At 44.6% G+C, this 14,617-nt stretch overlaps 1 protein-coding gene across 1 annotated transcript in view; it reads left to right on the forward strand.

The window, feature by feature from the left end:
- Positions 1-10,981: 10,981 nt before the first annotated feature.
- Positions 10,982-14,617, forward strand: part of DTNB (dystrobrevin beta) — a 279,721-nt gene continuing 276,085 nt past the window's right edge. Inside the window, exon 1 of the mRNA XM_036873637.1 lies at positions 10,982-11,384. The gene's annotated coding sequence lies outside the window, so the exon portion shown is untranslated. The remainder of the gene's footprint in view (positions 11,385-14,617) is intronic.

Here is a 14,617-nt window from a genome sequence, read left to right on the forward strand (position 1 = left end):
CCTGCTTGTTTCCCCTTCCCCTGTTCCTGACTGCACAGTTTTGTCCCTGGGTCCTGGCTAAATTTGGGTACTACAGAGAATGCCAGTCTCTTCAGGCAACATGCAAAGAGAGTTAAAGAGCTCAACATGAGCCATGAAGAGGGAATGTATTTCAAAAATTAAAAGGACACCTATACTACAAAGCTACAGTAATCAAAACAGTGTGGTAATGGCATAAAGACAGACATAGAGGTAAATGGAATAGAATGGAAAGCCCAGAGATGAACCCTCAAATATGTGGTCAAATGATTTTTGACAATGGTGCCAAGAGAAGTCAATGAGGAAAGGGCAGTCTTTTCAGTAAATGTTGGGAAAATCTGATATCCACATGCAAGAGAATAAAATTGGACCCTTCCTCTACACCATATATAAAAACTAACTCAAATGGATCAAAGGCCTAAGAGCTAAAGCTCTTAAAAGAAAACAGGGAAATCTTCATAATTGGATTTGACAATGATTTCTTGGATATGATGCCAAGAGCACAGGCAACAAAAGAAGAGATAAATTGGATTTCATTAAAAATTAAAAACCTGTGCATCAAAGGCCATTATCAACAGTGAAAAGGCAACCCACAGAATGGGAGAAAATATCAGTATTTGCAAATATTTCGTATATTTAATTTTAAAAATCAGTATTCGTAATACATAAGAAATTCCTACAACCCAACAACCAATTTAAAAAGTACTTGAATAAAGGACTTCAGTAAAGGACTTGGATAAATCTCCAAAAGATACATACAGGTGGCCAATAAGCACACAAAAAGATGCTCAACATCACTAATCACTAAGGAAATGCAAATGAGATACAACTTCACACACATTAGGATAGCTATATTGATCGTCAAAAAATAAAGTAATGTCAGCAAGGATGTAGAAAAATTGAATGCTTGTGCATTGCTGGTGGAAATGTAAATAGGTGCAACCACTGTGGAAAACAGTTTGCTTCTCAAAACAATTAAATGGAAGTACCTTATGATCCAGCAATTTCTGGATATACACCCAAAAGGAATGAAAGCAGGAACAGAGATTTGTACACCAATGTTCATAGCAACATTATTCGCAATAGCTAAAAGGGGAAACAACACGAATGGATAAATAATGTGGTATATACATATGAGGATATTATTCAACCTTAAAAAGGAACGAAATCCTGACACATAATACAACATGGATGAACCTTGACATTATGCTCAGTGAAATAAGCCAGACATAAAAGGACAAATACTGTATGATTCCAGTTATATGAGGTACCTAGAATAGTCAAATTCCTAGAGACAGAAAGTAGAATGGTGGTTGCCAGGGAATAAAGGTAGAGGGGGATGGGGAGTTAGTGTTTAAAGTTCTGGAGATGGATGGTAGTGATGGTTGCATAACAATGTGAATGTACTTAATGCCAACTGTACACTTAAAAATGGTTAAAACGGTAAATTTTAATGTGTATTTTACCACAATAGAAAACAAAAGCAAAAGGAAACTCAAAGTGGATAGAGAAATAAAACTTGTGACACATTTTCTGAACAACATGAGAATGTTTTTTGTTTTATAAATTTATTTTATTTATTATTTTTGGCTGTGATGGGTCTTCGTTGCTGCGCACGGGCTTTCTCTAGTTGCAGGGAGCGGGGGCTACTCTTCGTTGCGGTGCGCGGGCTTCTCATTGCGGTTGTTTCTCTTGTTGTGGAGCACAGGCTCTAGGCGCACAGGCTCAGTAGTTGCAGCACGCAGACTCAATGGTTGTGGCTCGTGGGCTCTAGAGCACAGGCTCAGTAGTTGTGGCGCATGGACTTAGTTGCTCTGCAGCATGTGGGATCTTCCCAGATCAGGGCTCGAACCCGTGTCCCCTGCATTGGCAGGCGGGTTCTTAACCACTGCACCACCAGGGAAGTCCCAAACTGTTAATAATGATTCACCTGTGGGGAGTGCCTGGAAATTTAAGACTAGCCCTTTCCATTCCTTCTGTGCTTGTTCTCCTCCCCTCCCCTGTCCCACACCCCACCCCCACTCCTTTGGTTCTCCTCCCTCCCTCCCTCCCTCCCTCCCTCACTCCCTCCATCTCCTTCTGGCTTCATTTTATTTTGCCTCACTCTTCCTCATCCTCTGCTTTGTCCAAAATTTTATTGCTGAACATATGTGAGAGAAACATCAGATCAAAAAACCAGTCACTCTGGAAGCCTGGACCACCCTAAAGACCAAATTGGATTAATTATGCCCAGACAAGCTTTTAAAACACTTTTAAAATAAAGAAAACCAAATGAACTGAAAACTTGGGTTCAGTGGCCTTGAGATAATGTGGCTTATTTGCATATCTTGGTAGGGTTTTAAAGACAAGATCTTTTCCAGGAGCTTTTCATTTGAAAACTTACTTCTGTAAGAGAATCGGTCAAATATAAGCTCACCAAATGCAGGTATAGTGCTGGATACTCTGAAACAGACTCCCAGCTCAATTCTCTCTGCCCCTGACAGGAACGTGCTTCTGGATGGAGAAGTTGGAAGAGCCTCCTCCCCTTTCCCTGCTCTGACACGGGCAAGTGGCATAGGGCACAGAACAGAAGGGACAGTTTTTCTAAGACTTGTAAGGGTGATGCGTTTCTCTCCCTTCGTAGCCAAAAATAACAGATTGTGGACCAAGCAGGTCCCCTCTAGACCATGGTGTCTGAGTCTTGGCGTTCTGAAATCTGGGGCCAGGTGAGACTGTGTTGGGGGCTGTCCCGTGACTGTAGGATGTTTAGGAGTGTCCTTAGCCCCACCCACGAGAGTAGCACACCTCCCCCCACCCCCCAAAAAATGTCTCCAGACATTGCCGAATGTCTCCTGGGCAGCAAAATCGACCCTGGTTGAGAATCACTTCTTTAGAGAAGAGAAAGGAGTATTCTGTTCCAAAATATACAAAGAAGATCTCAAGTGTTTTAAAATGTTTAGGGAAAGATGATTGTTTAGAAAAAAAAATATGATGATAGCTTAAACTTCATAGTTTCCAAGTTGCTCTAAGCTGTTATTTCTGCTAAACTATAAGTTTCACGAGGGCAGGAACAACATGTATCTTATTTACTGCCATAGCCCTAGGACCCAGTATAGTGGCCAGGACATAATAGGTGCTTAATAAACATTTGTGGAATGCACCATTTTAATAAGCAAATACTACATGCCAAGCACCAAGACATGTTCCTATATCAACCCTAATCCTCACAACAACACTAATGGAATAGGCACTAAAAGTAAAACTCTTCAATAAAGCAAATTCAGATATCACATAATTGTTGACTCCCAACTCCTGCCCTTCTCCCAGCCTCTGTTCTCACATGGGATGAGCTAAAGTTCCTACTTTAGGGAGGGCCTTCTCTGGGGAGGTGGGGAGGCAGAGAGTGAGTCCCTGTGTCCTCAGTATTCTTCCAGCCAAATTTCCCTGGATCCAAAAGACACAATGGGTGCCAGAGAACTAGGAGATTCCTGGAATTATTGCTGCTGTCCTGGGAACTTTAGCCAGTCACAGGACCCATGCTTGTCCCCATCAATATTTAAACCAGAGTAAACAATGCACAGGGGGCACCAAACCACAGCTGAGACTGGAAAGGATTTGGTTCACATAGCCAGAACCCAAATCCAAGTCATTTCATTAACTTCTCAAAACAGGCCCTTGCATTTTATAAGATTGTCTTCTTTTGCCCACCCATCACCTTATGGTGGAGTGAGGTTTTACTGTATCATCTCCATGGTACAAACGAGGAAACTGAGGCTTTACAAGATTGCATATCTTGTTCAAAAACACAGCTACTATGTGGTAACCCAAGATTTGAGCCATGCAAGGCTGGGCAGACTCCGTACTCTTTCCACATATACTCTTCCAGAGCGGAGCTGGTGATGGCCATTCTTGCATTCCACGTGTTATAATTCCCTGAATGGTTTGTGTTGGGGGGGTCAAATTCTCTATTGTGTGGGCTTGGGAGGGGCAGATGAACAGGAGCTGGTTTGGAGCCAACAACCTCAAAGCTATGCCAAGCTGGAGTGCAGCAGGCATCCCAGGATGAAGAGCAGGCAGGACTGGACTGGCCTGGTAAGAACAGGCAGAGGCAAAAAAATGCAGCGTCTATTGTGGAACTGTACAAGGTGAGGCAGAACCGAGATCAGCTGCTTGCTCATCGCTCCCGTGGTAGATGGGACCACTTAGTGGATCACTGCCTTTTAAAGAGGTCTGAGCAAGATGCCTGGTATCAGATAAGCCAGGGGTCTTGGCAACTTATCAAGACACGCCCCCCACCCCTGGGGGAAGACATGGTGTTGGGGAGCGTGCATGTTAAATTACATGCATATACAAATATTTGTGGGGAAGAAAGCTGGCTGGATACAGGAGTGAGCTAGTGTTCCTTACACATATTCTTTTTTATTTTTTAGAACTCTCATTCTTTTTTCTTTTTTTTATACATTTATTTTTGTTTATGATTTTTGGCTGTGTTGGGTCTTCGTTGCTGCACGCAGGCTTTCTCTAGTTGTGGCGAGCGGGGGCTACTCTTCGTTGCAGTGCGCGGGCTTCTCATTGCAGTGGCTTCTCTTGTTGTGGAGCATGGGCTCTAGAGCATGTGGGCTTCAGTAGATGTGGCACGTGGGCTCAGTAGTTGTGGCTCGCGAGCTCTAGAGCACAGGCTCAGTAGTTGTGGCGCACAGGCTTAGTTGCTCCACGGCATGTGGGATCTTCCCGGACCAGGGATCGAACCTGTGTCCCCTGCATTGGCAGGTGGATTCTTAACGACTGTGCCACCAGGGAAGTCCCCTCATTTATTTCTTAAGGAATGGAAATTTAGTAGCATATATTTTTAAAAATGTATTCAGATACTTACTGATATTTGCTATGTTCTAAGGTTAATTCAAGACCCTAGGGACATAAGACACGAGGTTTTTGCTCTTCTGGCACTGACATTCCGATGGGGGAGTACAGTGGGAAAGAAACATACACGTAAACAAATACACTAATTCCACCTAGGGATAATCATCCCTGAAATTGACACAATACTTTACAGTTTCCCAAATTATTACACTTATTGTTCTATATAGTATTGTGAAGCTCATTATAAATGATACTCTTTCTATTCCTCTGGGTCCTTGATAGACTGTGAACCCTAAGTGCATGTATCTTTTTAGCAGTGGCTCTTATCTCTTAAGCTATTATGTTTTCAGTGGGCTGGTTTTTAGCCTTATCACTTTTTTTCCAGCAATGTTAAAGTCCCAGCAATGTTAAATTATACAAAAGATCAATGAGTCAGTTGTGTCATTGATTTGCTGCAGTTATTAAAGAGGCTAGAAATCCCAGGTAAGAGCCTTTTGGATAAGGGGGCTTTTTTGTTATGGTGAAGATGTTCACATTAAGCATGTTGTAATAGGCTGAATAATGGTCCCCCTGAGATGTCCACATCCTAATCCTTGGAACCTGTGAATGTTACTGTATATGACAAAAGGGAAAAGGGACTTTGCTGGTATGATTAAGTTAAGGATTTTGAGCTGGGGAAATGATCTTGGCTTATCCGGATAGGCCCAATGTAATCACAAAAGTCCTTATAAGAGGGAAACGGGATGGAAGTAGGTTGAAGGCAATGGGATGATGGAAGCAGAGGGGAAAAAAGGCTGTGTGTGGTGGGGCCCCCTGCCAAGGAATGAGGATACCCTTTAGAAACTGGAAAGGCAATGAATTCTCTCCTAGAGCCTCCAGAAAGAAATAGCCCTGCAAGCCTTGATCTTTAACCCTGTAAAACTCATTTTGGACATCTGACTTCTAAGACTATAAAAGAATCATTTTGTGTTGTTTTAAGCCATCGAGTTTTGGTGATTTTTTTCAGTAGCGATAGGAAACCAATAAATGTGTGTTTTCACCTAGACCACCCCCCAGTGGAAAAATGTATGAATCCTTCTCATTCCGTTTCCATCTCTTCTATCTGATTGCAGAGCAGCCCTCTATCTGGGAAGCCAGAAAGACACGGTTGTCTAGAGAAGGAAGGTCATGTAAGAGTGGGAATCTGATCTCCTTTTTCCCCAGCTGCTAACCTTATATCCTCTGCCTCCTGCCTTGTTTTAAATTCTCCCCTCTTTGCCTCTCCCTACTCCCAGTTGAGAGGTGCTGCATCGACCTGAACAGGCTAGAACTGGTCTGGAGTTACCTGAACTAGTCCTGATGTCTATTCCCTAGCAGCCAATTAAGGGCTCTGTAAAGGATAAATAAGTGAATGAATGCACAGGGAATTCAACGAGTCAGCAAGCATTTATTGAGCACCTACAATTTGCCAAGCACTGTACTGACACCAGAGAGCCAAAGGTAATTAAGCACATTCCCCGATCTTGAGAAAAGACAAATGTGCACACCATTAATTACAAAGCAACATATAAAATTCCATAATAGAAGGATTGAATATGCCATAGCAACACAGGGCAGGGATTAATTCTGACTAGCGGATCAGAGGTGGCTCCATACAGGAAATATCATCTGATCAGGGGCTTTGAAGGATGCACAGGAATTTCAACGAGAAGAAGGAATAGATGTTCCAGGCAGAGGAGAAAAGCGATGAAAATGCATCGTTTAGCAGCCTGCAGTCTGCCTCACGCAGCCCTCTCCTTCACGTTACAGGTGGCTGTGCCCTTCATGTGGCTCCACTAACAAAATAACACTAAGCTTCATGGCGAAAGAGTGTGGGTAGGAGTCACGTGTGGAAACCAGAAATAGGCAATTCATGATAAGGGACAATTTCCTTGTAAATATAGAATTACTGGCCTCAAATTAGTGACCACCCAGCCTTGTTTAAATTCTTCTATTCTAAATCCACCTTTTAAGTCTTATTCCCTATTAATATACAACCCAATGATAGTTGAGTATTTCTCCCTCCACACGTATGTAGAAACCACTATATAACTGTTCAGAAATGTATTTTTTAAATTGTGAGTACAAAAATTTTTACAGAAAAAAAGGGAATTTGATAAATGCCTATCTTGTATGTATCATTTAAGCTTTTCTGGCTTTTGTCAGAAAACTTACCAAAGTTAAATACTAACAAAGTTAGGGACTTCCCTGGTGTTGCAGTGGTTAAGAATCCGCTTGCCAATGCAGGGGACACGGGTTCGAGCCCTGGTCTGGGAAGATCCCACGTGCCGCGAAGCAACTAAACCCGTGCGCCACAACTACTGAGCCCACGTGTCACAACTACTGAAGCCTGCATGCCTAGAGCCCCTGCTCCGCAGCAAGAGAAGCCACCGCAATGAGAAGCCCACGCACCGCAACGAAGAGTTGCCCCTGCAACTAGAGAAAGCCCGCGCGCAGCAACGAAGACCCAACGCAGCCAAAATTAAATAAATTAATAAATTTATTTTTTTAAAAACTAGCAAAGTTAAACACTGACTTTTCAAAGTGAGCCTCCCTCCCTCCCACAGAGACTGGGAGAAGGGGCTCTAACTTCAGGTATTTCTGGAACAAGCTGTAAATTCCTTTGGCAACCTGGAGTTTTCTCAGGCAGGCACTTCTAGTGGGGCCTAGGGTCACCCTTAGGATGTGACCCTGAGCTGTTAGATACGATGTTAGTGTTTGTTCAAGTCCTTACAGACCAAGCTTGAGGCCCCTTGGGAAAGGGCTCAGAGGAGCCTGACTGAGTTTGGTGAAGGAGGGAATTGGTGTCGCCATTCAGGTGCCTTGTCTTGCCCCTGATGACTTTCCAGGTCCAGGTCCCAGTCCTTTGAGAGAGCTGCATCTATTTTGTTGCTCTTGGGAGCCCTGAGATACCTCTGTATTCTCAAAATAAATTTTCCTTCATTTAAGCGAATTGTCTGGAATTCTCTCCTCCAAAGGAAGCAATCCTAACCAAGACAAATCACATTACCTGTATCAACAGAGTCCACATACTTGCCATTTTTAATGGGTCAATGGCCATTCCTTCATGTTAATGTCTCGTAGCCTGTTTCGCAATGACTTGCGTCATTTCCAGATTTTTACGCTTATAGATAGACCTGCAAGGAATGTATGTAAGAGTTACTTTTTCCTTCTTAAATAAGGTCAAAAGGTGGAATGACTTTAGAGCTCCTGTTACACTGCTTCCAGATCCTCTCCTGCTAAAGTGCCACTGGCCACATTTCAGGACATCAGTTTTCCCACAGCCCCATCTAAACAGTTTCATTTTTATTTATTTTGGTTTGCGTAATGATGCCTTGGAATCGTTTCGCTGGTATTTTTAAATTGCTAATGCGGTTTGATGAAGATTAAATTACATAATATATATGCAGACCACAGCACAGAGCCTGGCATATAGTAAGCTATTATTATTATTGACCTTATATATCTGTGCTTTTTCTTATGTATTTGTGTCAAGGGTTGTTTCTCATTTTATCCACACGGCAGCTCTTTCCCAGTCTGTGTGCTGCCTCTGGCTCCGTCCTCGGGCCTCTTCTCTTTTCTGGCTCTGTTCGTGATTTCAGTCACATGTCTTTAATACTATCTGTATGCTGGCAGCTTACATTCATACCGCCAGCCTGGACCTCTCTCCTGTACTCCACACATGTCTCACTGCCTATTCAACATCTCCACTCGGACGTGGCATCTCAAACTCAACCTCTGAAGCTGACCTCCTGCTCCCCGTGAAAGCTGCTCCTCCCATCTCAGCGAATGGCAGCACCGTCCTCTCAGGTGCTCAAGTTAAAAACCTTTGAGTTTTCCTCGACTCCTCTTTTTTTCTCACACTCCACATCCAGCCTCTAAGTCCTCTGGGCACTATCTTCAAAATATACCCAGAATCTAGCAACTTCTCCCCACCTCCAATCACCACCCTGGCCAAGACACTATCATCTCTCACCTGCAATCTCTCACCTCTCACCGAAGTGACCTTCTTATTTGTACACTTGGCCATCCTCGGCATTTCAGCTTTGACCTTGGCCTCCCTCCTGATCATGGGAAGTCTGCTATCGTCCCAACTTCATGGTGAGTTATAACGATGTGCAGTGGAAGAAGAGGACAGCTCATTAAAGGTGAGAAAACCATTCGTAGAAGCTCTCCAGCAGGGCTCCCCTCACTTGCCTGTCCCTAAACCAGTCATTGGCAAGAGGAATGGGATCACCGCACCATCTGAGACTAATCGGGATTACCCCTGAGCTGGGGATAAGGTTACCTCCTCTGACAGGTAGACCCCTGAGCAGTACTGAGGCTCAGTTTGTTGAGGAAGAAATGGGGGACAGACTCTGTCACAATGTGGGAGGTCAGAGAGTCAGTAAAAGAGTCCAATTACTTTTCTGATCTGCTCAGCGTGGGTGGCCCCGGGGCCCACGGGCCTTGGCCGTATGCAAAGTAGCAGAGGTCTGCTCATGACCGAGCAGCGAGAGGCAACTTGGGTGTCTTTCTGCTCTTTGCTTATTGTATTGGTTTCCTAGGGCTACTGGAACAAATGACCACAAACTGGGTGGCTTAAAACAACAGAAATTTATTCTCTCATGGTTCTGGAGCCTGGAAGTCTGAAATCAAGGTGATGGCAGGGCAATGCTCTCCCAGGACTCTAGGGGAGAATCTATTCCATGTCTTTCTCGAGCTTCTGGTGTCACCAGCAATACTTGGCTCACGGCTGCATCACTCCAGTCTCAATCTCTGCTGTCACATGGCCCTCTCCCTGTGTGTTTCTGGTTTCTCTTCTTCTAGGGACATAGCCGTATTGGATTAAGGACCCATCCTACGCCAGTATGGCCTCATTCTAGCTAATCACATCTACACCGACCCTATTTCCAAATAAGGTTGCATTCTTAGGTCATGAGGTTAGGATGTCAGCATATCTTTTGTGGGGGACACAATTCAACCCATAACACTTATATTTAGAATATTAATTAAAACTTAAATTTTCTTTATTTCTTCCTTTCCAATCTGGATGTCTTTTCTTTCAGTTTCTTGCCTAATGGTGGGGCTTGACCTCCCCAGGTAGCACTGCACTAGCTGCATCCCATAAATTTTGGTATGTTGTGCTGAATTTTCTTTACAAATTATTGTATGTTGAGGCTTGACTTGAATTTATTATGTAGGTAACTAAAATTTTGAAGATAAAAATGTATAAAATGTGTTTCTCACCTTTAAAGAGTGAGGGTAATTTACTGAATAATCAACTAGTAGCCATGAATTAAGAGCTATAGTGTCTATAGAGTGTATGAAGACATTGTGTATTAAATTCCTCTTTTTTCTTTTAGCTGTTCATGCCTAGGTTACGGCTTACAATAGTGCTAATGGGGCCAAAACTCCATCCCACTGCATACCTCTCGTCAGATACTCAAATTGCAGTTGCTGTGCTTAAGAAGAGGAGCCTCAGTAGACCTTACAATTGTAAGACTATATGTGAAATTTTCATTTTTCATTTCAGTGCATCACTGTTTCAAGTTTTATCTGCAAGCCGGCAACTTTTTCTTTAATCATCTCCATTTTACAGAACCATTGTTTAAGACCCATGAGTGAGATTAACTCAATGATAGCGCATTTATAGCCTTAGGAGTCCTAGGGATCGGAAGAGCCAAAGGCAGAAAAGGGAAGCATCACAATGAGACCGAACCTCCTATTGTTTCCCTCGGAAAAAGATAATTCTCATCACCTTCTCTCAGCTCTCTTCCCTGCAACGCCCAGCATCACAGTGGTACTAACACTCTTCCGGTTCACAAGCATTGCCCTGCATACCCACAGGCGTTGGCTTGCTCTCTCCAACAAAGGCCTCCAAATCTCTCCTTATGCCTCAGGAGCTGGCGTTTCCTCCTACTGCCCTCTTTCCCCAGGGGAAGATGGTTTTGCTGTCTTGCTGAGTTCACTGTAGGAAAACTTGACATTCAGGCTAATATTTCTCTGACTGCGTTTCTTTGCATAAAAACCCCTTGTTTATGCAGTTGCACCCTGGAGTGGCCAGCTGCTGGCATTTCCATCCTGTGGTATTTATAGGCTATTATCAAGGCTCCCCTCACCTCAGAGGCTGTGAAAGGAGGTTGGCACTTTCAAGCTTACTTCTCCCTATGTCCACATACAGGCAGAGGCTGAAATCTGCTGCCCTGGAGCACAGCTCAGGATGAGGCGCGAATCAACTCCCAATCTAGCTCAAACAGAAGTTGTCCAAATAAAAGGTCAGAGTTTGAGCTCTTCACACCACTTAGCCCAGACATCATCCCTCTCATGCTGTCAGTAGCGCATCGCCCAGCCTGCTGCTTAAGCAGCTGCTAAGGGGCTGCTCATCTTCACTTGCACCTGCATCAGGCCATTGACAAGCTCCTTGAACAGGCAGCGCAGGCTCTGGTTGCTGAGAACAGGCTGGGCTCAGTGCTGCCAGCCAGCCCATCTCTTGTGGACTTCACCGGGGATATTTTTGACCTTTCAAGGTTAGTGAATACTCAGCAGTTATATACAGTTCTCTTACTGTAGGTTTCAGTCCTGAGTACGGTTTATCATCTTGTAATTCAGAGAAGAAAAGGGACAGCAGAAAGTTAGCTTTTAATTAACTGTTACACTATAGCACATTTTTTTAAAGTTTTATTTTATTTTATTGGGGTATAGTTGCTTTACAATGTTGCATTAGTTTCTGCTAAGTGAATCAGCTGTATGTATACATATACCCCCTCCCTCTTGGACCTCCCTCCCCCCCTCCATCCCACCCATCTAGGTCACCACAGAGCACCGAGCTGAGCTCCCTGCACTATACAGCAGGTTCCCACTGGCTATCTGCTTTACACATGGTAGTGGGTATATGTCAATCCCAATCTCCCAGTTCATCCCACCCCCCCTTCCCACCCTTATGTGTCCACACGTCCGTTCTCTATGTCTGCGTCTCTATTCCTGCCCTGCTAACAGATTGTCACAACTCTCACAAGTTTTATTTTTTGCATATTGTTTTGTTTTTCATATTTTTAGCTATAACGATGTAGATATTTTCTACACTTAATAATACAATTACTTAATAACATTTAATAAATATTTCCCTAAATTTCTACAAAATCTTTATAATAATAATTTTAATGACTACCTAATTCATTGAGTTGATGTGTATCACAGATGACATAACGCTTCCTTACTTGTTGCATTTTTAGAGTTTTGCAGAAGTTAGTTGAAGAAGATGCCAGAGAATGCAGAACTCCGCAGGGGGGTAGTGAGGGGTGCCACAGAGAGGGGTTCTGGTGTTCACGTCATGTGAGGGCAACAGGCGTCTTGGGGATGGGCTTCTAACACAATGCCCAAAACAAACCACTCACCTATTTTATCAGAGACTAACCCTGGTTCTGTGTATATTGACTCATGTTTCATCCTTCTAAAAAAAAAAAAAAAATGGAAAGAAAAACATGTTGAGACATGTCTCATCTTTAGTACTGGATCAATCAAATGGTGCCCTGGAGTCCAAAAGCCAGAGCCTACTGGTCACCATGTGGTAAAACTTTTATTTGGCCCCAGGACGAGTGTGGCTGCCACTGGCATTTCCGCTTGGGGATTGTGAAGTGGGTTGTGAAGTGGGTAGTGTACAGGCTTATTTCATAGTTACAGCTGTTTGGTCCTGCCCGAGCACCTGGCCTCATTCTGCTGGTCAAGGGAGAGTTAATTAGCCTTAGGCCTGTGATTCTCAAACTTCAGTGTGATAAGAATCACCTTGAGGAGGAGCGCTGGAAGTATAGATTCTTAGTGCCCACCCCCAGAATGGTAGGTGTGGGGCGGGGCCTAGGAACCAGCATTTCTGACAGGTCCGCCAATAATCCTGATGCCATGGTCAACAGGATATGAGACACACTGCCCTAGGACATAGCTCAGGACTTGTAGTCAAGACTGTTTTCCGCCTGGAACCTACTCCTGATGCTATAGCTGGGTCCCACCAGTGTCCTCTGCCTCATTCTCAGGAAATGGGGCTCTGCTTGGCTCCTCTGCCCCTCCCCAGGCCTGGCTGGGCCCAATGACTGGCTCACAGACTCCATGACACTGCCTGCTGGAATATGGGTCACGATCTCTGCATTGCAACCATGGTTATACTGCTGGGCTGTCTGCAAACTCACCAGCTGACTACTCGAAGTGACACCCACCAATCTGCAACCTCTCCTCGCTTCCAGTTCCCTCCCCTCCCCAGCACACACACCGGATACTGTAGGGGCCTTCTCCTCTCTCCTGCTGCTGGGTCCACTCCACGTGCCACCTCAACACCAGCCCCCAAGCATGTCTGATCTCTGGGTCCCACTTCCTCTCAGCCAGGCCCATCCTGCCTCTGAAGGAACTGCTCTCCAGTCAGAACTCAGAACAGACATGCCAGGAGCTGTTCTGAATGCTGCGTGGGGCAGCAGCTGAGTCTACTTCCAGCTCCCATTTTTTCAGCCTTTCTGAGAGACAGCATGGGCATCCCACTCTCAGTCAATCAAATCCTTCATGGATCACCTCCAAAGTTACACTTTTCCAGGTCTCCACGGTGCCCTTGTCTGTGCTCCTGACTAGGATGTTATGATATCCCTGGGCTTAAGAAGTCCACACTGGGGGACTTCCCTGGTAGCACAGTGGTTAAGAACCCGCCTGCCAATGCAGGGGACACGAGGTCAATTCCCTGGTCCGGGAAGATCCCACATGCCGTGGAGCAACTAAGCCCGTGCGCCACGACTACTGAGCCTGCACTCTAGAGCCCGCGAGCCACAACTACTGAGCCGGCGTGCCGCAACTACTGAGCCCGCGTGCTGCAACTACTGAGGCCTGTGCGCATAGAGCCCGAGCTCGGCAAAAAGAGAAGCCACCGCAATGAGAAGCCCGCGCACCGCAACGAAGAGTAGCCCCCGCTCGCCGCAACTAGAGAAAGCCCGCGCGCAGCAACGAAGACCCAACACGGCCAAAAAAAAAAAGAGGTCCACACTGCACTACCCAGGGGCCTCTTGCTCTCCTCGGTCATCAGCTCTTTAACATTTATAAGCAGATGTACATGAGACGAAATATACAGAGTTAGTGTTCTCGTCAGTCTGCAGACCAAATGAATGTGATATATTTAACGATGCCTTCTAATTATTCTGCTAGATAGTATTTAGCCATGAATAGTAAGCAGTAAACTCTAGTTACAGGGATATATTGCTGATGACTCAGGTACGTGTTTATAAATGAGACCGACCTCTGATTCACAAACGAATAAAGTTTGAATGTGTAGTTTATTGTTTGCCCATGCAATGGGCTTGTTTCACCACTAGGAGGCAAAGGTGCAGTGTTTCTGTCTTTCTCTTTTTCTGGGCTGCTTAAAACTACCTGGGAAGGTGCCAGAGAGCAGAGGGGTTCTAGGCTCCCCAAGTTCAAAAGAGGGTGGGGGGCCAGTGAAAGAAGCCACTGAGAAGGGAAAAGAAGGAAACCGGTATTTACTGATGGGCTGCTGTGCGCTGGATTCCGTGTGAAGCACTTACACATACACGTCTCATTAATCCTTTTAGCTACGCAATACATAGACGAGAAAACTGAGAATCAGGGAGGTAATATGACCTGCCCAACAGAGCTAAGACTAGCAGAGCACAGATTTGACTAGAAGTGTGTCTTGACACCAAAGTCTGTGCTTTGACATACAAATAGTGCCAGAAAGGAAAGTCTAGGGTGCCTCACTAAAATTTGGCTTTTAAAA

Source organism: Balaenoptera musculus, chromosome 13 (genome assembly GCF_009873245.2).
Source record: "Balaenoptera musculus isolate JJ_BM4_2016_0621 chromosome 13, mBalMus1.pri.v3, whole genome shotgun sequence".
In the NCBI taxonomy this organism is placed as follows: Eukaryota; Metazoa; Chordata; class Mammalia; order Artiodactyla; family Balaenopteridae; genus Balaenoptera; species Balaenoptera musculus.